At 34.4% G+C, this 6,850-nt stretch overlaps 1 long non-coding RNA gene across 1 annotated transcript; it reads left to right on the top strand.

Annotated features, from left to right (window-relative positions):
• Positions 1-4: 4 nt before the first annotated feature.
• Positions 5-1,772, top strand: LOC132168210 (uncharacterized). The gene is made up of 2 exons (XR_009438768.1): positions 5-137; positions 1,398-1,772. It is a non-coding gene; the product is annotated as an uncharacterized LOC132168210 (long non-coding RNA).
• The last annotated feature ends 5,078 nt before the right edge of the window (positions 1,773-6,850 follow it).

Genomic DNA, 6,850 nt, shown 5'->3' with positions numbered 1-6,850 from the left:
ATTGCACAGCGAAACCTCCCGAGAAAGAAAGAACCGCTCGATCTGATACCAGCCGGCAAGAAGTACTGCATTTCTTATTAACGTACGGAAATAATCAGAGAAAAAACAAAACAAAAACAGAAAAAAAAAAGAAAAAGGTAATTATCGGCTTTTCTTCTTTTGCCAAGTTTTGTTGAGCATTAATATTTGTCCCCTTTGGTGTTCCTGGTTTGAGTTATTATTTCTCTATTTTGGTTTTCATAGTCACCATTTGTTCAATCTTCTCATGAACGTAAACATTTGCTTCTCGGTAGCCTCTCCTTCTGCACAAAAGATTTGAGGGGTCTAGTTTTTCCTGTTGTTTTTGCGGAATCTGAATGAAAAAAGAGTTTCTTAATTGTCATAGATATTGGTATATATGCTTCTCTGCCATTTATTTATTTATTAAAAAAACACGTTTATATGAGAAGATTTTTGTTGTTGTTTTTTTTTTATTTTTTCTCGTCATTGGTGTTTATGTTTTTGCATTCTATATGTTTGATGAAATTTCCATGAGAAAGAGCAAGTTTTTTGGGTTGTATTTTGAGATATTTGAGTGATATTAACTAAATTTTTATGAGCTAATATTTGGGCTCTAATGCCTCAAAACTTGTTTATGGATTCAAAACTAAAATATAGAAGAGAAAGGTTAACTCTTTAAGCCACTTTGGTAGGCGATTATTAAAAATCGCTAACTGCCTAGGGTGGTTCCTTTATATGTAATAATATTAAATATTTTATAGTAATAAAATATATAATAAACCCTCCAAAACAAATATATAAAATATTTTTTGTTTTGGTTTTGGGCCATTTGGCTGTGCTATGCCTCTATTTGGATTTTGTCTTTTTAATTTTTTCTTTTGTATTTGGATTAATGGATTTTGGCTATTTATGACTAAGTAAGTGAAATATATAATGTAGTATGCGATGTTTTGGGCCAAGTCTTATTAAAAACAATGAGTGGCCCGAAAAAAAAAACATTCTTCATCTTTTTTGGAATATTTTGGCCTTAAACCCTTAAAATAACCCCAAAAAATAGGCAAATTAAAGGCCAAAAACACTTAAGAAGCCCAAAACTCATTTAAAAAATAAACGGTTATAAAATCACCGGTTATTGGATTGAATAACCGCCAATTATAAAATAATCACTAACCGCCTAGGCGATTGCGATTGCGGTTATTAAAAATCAATAACCGCCTAAAACGTTTGTGATTAGCAGTTATAGCCGCGGGTTTTAATCTTTTGCACACCCTACTTCCTGTGTAAACCATGTCGTTTGGTTAAAAGAATGTTTTGCTAAATCTCAACTGTTGTTATTTTTACACCAGATTGTATATTTTATATTTTTTAAATAAAGATCCTTGTACTGCATATTTTAGGTGTGCGCGGGCGATTCATGGGCATCCGCGAATCTATAAAGGGGAGATCTTTTCGGCGCAACACCGATTCAGTGGACCACTCCACCAGTTCCAGCTTGAATTCCCAGCAGCTTGTCATTACTCCCACCATGGAAGAACCCATCGTGATCGTTAGCCCTTCTGAAAAGACAACTTCTCTTATGAGGCTGTTGCGCCGAATGTGGCAAACAATATATGTAAGGGATTTTCTGGGATGATGATGAGGAAGGATTTACTGAAGAACAATAGAGTTATAAGAGCAAGATAGCTGAATATATAATACTGCTCGAATTTATTACTTGATAGTATGAGCTGTTCGTGAGACTCACTCTCCTCCTGAAGGCAATATTTGCAATATTCTCAAATTCTGTCCTTTTCCCTCATTGACCCATTGCATATAAAGCCAATTCTGGTGTAGAGATTCTAAAAGAATTAACAGCTGTATTATGCTAACGCAGAATTCAAAGGGAATTATAGAATCTCGGAAGAACCTTTTTTCTGGCTTTATAGAATCTCGAAAGGAAAAAACAAAATCACCAAGACCCAGTCAAGTAGTTGTTTGATTTCTCGGGATCTAATTTCAAAATCTTTATATTTTCTTTTCCCAACCAAACAGAGCATCAAGCATAAATACACATAGACTTTCATTATGGAGAAATATTAAAATAATAATTAAGTGATTATAATTACCTCTTTCTATTAGCTTAAGCTCTAGAGATACGTGGTGATTTAACAAAAAGAATTAGATGATGATGAAATACAAGACAAAGACAATAAAACAGATCACACAAGTATTAGCTATGAAACAAACTTCTTAGTTCTTACGGCTTCTATAAGATGAAGTATTTCTGAATTCCTCAAGATAGAGCCATATCATCTTCGCAAACCAGCTTTCAGTTTATCAATATGAATGCTTTTTAAATAAACAGCTAAATTGATAGGTGCAACGCTGTATCTAAAAGCATAGACACACAGCTTGCACACTCGGTGTGTGTACGTGTTTTGTCCTTATTTTTATTTTTATTTAAGAGTTATGCACTTGTACTTACCCGTAAAGTCATCTTCTTTAACTTCTTCATTTCAATTCAGAGAACCATTTTAGACGAGAAAGTACAACTGGATCCGGTGCTCTATCGGGAGCAATTTTCACTTGCAGAAGATTACATTTAAATGACATGGTGGGGGCGAGTGGGGGGTGATGTCAATTTTCACTTGTTCATAAGCACATAATTCAACACAATAATTCATAACTTTATCACACGAGTGTGATACTTATATTTATTTATTTATTTTCCTTTTTTTTTTTTCCTAGGGGCAAATGTCAATTATGTGCATTCAATTTGGCCACTCTCTGGATCCGGATCCTTCGAAATTCTTAAGAGAATTTGAGATTCTATAATTTTAGATCCTGGCCCTTCAATTTCATCCAAAGACTAGTATTTGTGACACTAATAATAAAATAATAAAATAATATTTAAATTTTAAAAAGAAAATAATAAGGAAGAAAATAAAAATAAATAAATTAGTTTGGAGCGGCCGGACAGCCACCCTATTTTTGCCATGGGGTGGCCGAACCACCCTCCAAGGGACAAACCCAAATTTTTTTGCTGGCCACCTCATATGGGGCGTCTAGCCACCCCAAACTATTTTTTTTTTTTTTCTTTTTAAAATTTTAATATTATTTTATTATTTTAATATTAGTGTGACACGTAGCAGAACACTAGCCTTTGGATAAAATTGAAGCACCAGAATCTGAAATTCCAGGGAATCCGGATCCCCAATCTTTATCAAAATTAGAGTTTGTATTTGACCATCCAACCCAAGTGCATTTCACTCTGTCTCTTTCACTTTTCTTTCCTTTCAAAACATTTCACTTTCTCAAATTCCACCCATTAATCTTTTGACACATCGTTTCATATATAGAAACTCACAAAATGTTAGGCTTACAAATAAATTTAAAAAAAAAAAAAAAAATTACAACATGATGTGGCACAATATGTTTGGGTTTCTCAAAAGTTGAATTTTTTTCATTTCCTTTACAATCATGTTATGCCACGTCATGTTGTAATAGTTATTTTATAAAAAAAATTTTGTAAGCCTATCATTCCTCCAATTAGAATAGGGAATTTGAAAAAAAGTGCAGCAACCAACAAACACCTCACAAGTTCACAATCCAAAACTCACTTGCCATGCATTCACATTTAGATTGATGCTGAAATTAGGCCCAACCCAGGATTTGAAGCTAATTCTTGTCCAATAAGAGCATTTTCATTGAACTCTTTATTTTTTAGTTAAAATTTGGTTAAATGACAAACATTTTTAAATTTAACTAGCAATTTTTTTAAAAGCACCACACAATAAACTCTTTAAATCTCACTATGTTCTATTTAAATATATTTTTTCTTCTATCTTTATTTTTTTTTTTTAATCTAAAAAATACCCATGGAGAGAGAGAAAAAGAGGGAGAGAAGGAAAATAAATATAAAAATGTGTGAAAATGATAGGAAGAAAGATCATTTCTCTACATTTATAGTATAGATCTAACAAAAATCATAATAGAGAATGTGAAAAGAGCTTCATAAAATAAAAGTTTTATCTAAAATATCAGGGAGAGAATAATTTCTATCAGGCTTTAGTGTAAATCCATTATTTTACCACCTTTAATAAAAGTTTGACACATAAATTTGAAACTTTAAATAGAATGGGCATGGATGCTTAGAGGAGAGGGGAATAGAATATTTTCCAGTCCATTTTAGATTAGAGAATATCTAGTTAATAGCTAAGATCTCTCTAAAGAAATCCTAAGACCATAAATAGGACATATGTCCCATTAATATAATATATATATATATATATATATATATATATATATATACTTTAAAAATAATTAAAATTAAAATAATAAAAAATTAAAAAATATTTTAAAACACCTCATAGAGGGTGGCCAGACCACCACCTGTTGGCCTGGAGCCACCCCAGATCAGCTGGTCTAGGGTTGCTGAAGCCACCTATGGCCATTGGGGGTGATCTGGCCATCCCAAAAAAAAAAAAAACAATTGTTGGTCCTTGGGGTGGTCGGACTGGTCTGGGGCATCCGAAGCCACCTCATGGCCATTGGGGGTGGTCCGGCCATCCCCAAGGCCCAAAAAATAAAAAATAAAAAAATTCATTGGCCCTTGGCGATGGCCAAACCACCCCCAGGCCAACGGGGGTGGCCAGCTACCCATCTTTTTTTATTATTTTAATTTTTATTTATTTTTTAAATACTAATTAATATTTATTTATTTTTTTATTAAGAGGACATGTGACATATTTGTGGTACTAAGATTTTTTTAAAGAAATTACAGCCATAAACTGAATACTCTCTAGTCTATTATGGACCGAAAAAGATCCAGATCCAATGATAGGTGGTGGGAATGCTGGGTCGTTAAAAGATAAAATGCATGAATTCAAAACCTTAAAAGTTTTCTTCCACGCTGCCAATAATTTTATGGTAGTTTTCGTGTGTTTTCATGTTTACTCTATTTAGTGTTGTTTATGCCAAATACCGGAGACTTTTTTTTCAAATTCCCTTTTCCAATTTATCTGATTAAAGAAATAATTATATTGAGGGATTTTTTTTTTTAGGGTTTAGGTGGGTCCATTGGAAAACGGAAATGAAGGCGGGGAAAAAATCTTGGGGTCATAAAACTACACTTCAACTCCAAAGTGTTATTTGAGGAAAGTTTGAGGGGTAAAAGTGTAATGTTTTTCGAAGTTTTTTTTTTTTTTTTTGAAACGGGCCGTTTAGGCCTCAGAAGCGCGTTTAGGGTCTGCGGTGAGTGGACTTTTAAGCGTTAAGTGTAATGCTTTCCAATATAAACATCGCACCTCGCCACCTTTGACAAAGGGTGCACTCTGCAGACCGAAACGCTTCTCATGTCGCAGCCGGTCACCGGAGAGACAGCAGCGTCACAATCGTTTCCCACAGCAGCGTCACGGTTGTTTCCCACGGCTTCACACTTCCACACCTCGCAGCCGGTCACTGGAGAGACATCACCCACCGCGCCACCGGAGACACAGCACCGCATGCCGTTCAGACCATCAGCAGCACTCCCCCGGAGCAACACTATAACACCGCACCACTCAATCACTGGAGTAGTGCCCGCTCTCCCACCGCACACTTCGACTGTGTTCCACACATTGTTAGGGAAGCCCAACCACCACACGCAGCACTACAGGTAACGACATAGCAATAGCCCACTGCCACACACGGCATCGCAATCCTCCGATCCCACTGCATAGCGAAAACTCCCAAGAAAGAACCGCTCTGATACCAGCCGGCGAGAAGTGCATTTCTTATTAACGGAATTGGAAATCAGAGAAAAACAAAACAAAAACAGCAAAAAAAAAAAAAAAAAAAAGGTATTTATCGGCTTTTCTTCCTTTGCCCAGTTTTGTTGAGCATTATTTGTCCCCTTGGTGTTTCATTAACCATTGTTTCTGGTTTGGGTTATTATTTTTCTCTTTTTTTGTAGTCACCATTTGTTCAATCTTCTTATGAACCTAAAATCATTTGCTTCTCGATCGGTAGCCTCTCCTTTTGTACAAAAGATTTGAGGAGTTAGTTTTTCGATCTGTTGCTTTTGCTGGGTGATGAGAGGATCTGAATAAAAAAACCAAAAGAGTTTCTTCGTTGTCACAGGAAAACAACGGTTATTTTTACACAAGAGTTTATATTTTATATTTTGGTAAAGTCTAGATACCCCTCAAATTACCATCCAATTGACACAACAAAAACTGCTTCAATTTTTTATCAGGAGTTTTTTACGTGTCAATGGTATTAACACGTCAAAAACTCCTTTTGACGTGCGGTTTTTAACGTTTATCAACGGTTAAAAGGGGTGGTGTCAAAAATTTCAGATTTTTTACGTGTCTACAATGTCACGTCAAAAACTTTTGACGTGTTGGGATCAATACGTCAAAAATTTTTTTTTTTTGATGTGGCAACAATGCCACGTCAAAAGTTTTTGACGTGGCAAATCTGCCACGTCAGAAACCTGTTTTGACGTGTTAGAACTGCCACGTCAAAAAACTTTTTTGACGTGTCATGCCGTTTGACACGTCAAAATATATATATAATAAGAAATAATTACAATATTACTGATATTCATGATGTTTCAATCTGATTCCAATACAATAATTCCAATATTTCTAATATCCAAATCCGATTCCAATATTCAATACATAATCCACATAATCCAATATCCAATATCTACATATATATATATATATATATTCTAAAACCTTAAACAAATCCATAATCCATATATATATATCCACATCTAACTAGAAGTAGCCATCGAGTCATCTGAAAATGCTAATAGGATTGTAATGAGTTTTACCTTTCCTATACCAAAACATAAAGAGTTTACAATTAAACTTTTAAAAAAAAT

This window comes from Corylus avellana, chromosome ca1, assembly GCF_901000735.1.
Source record: "Corylus avellana chromosome ca1, CavTom2PMs-1.0".
NCBI classification, from domain to species: Eukaryota; Viridiplantae; Streptophyta; class Magnoliopsida; order Fagales; family Betulaceae; genus Corylus; species Corylus avellana.
The sequence above is the reverse complement of the archived record's forward strand: the minus strand, read 5'-3'. Positions and strand labels throughout refer to the sequence as shown.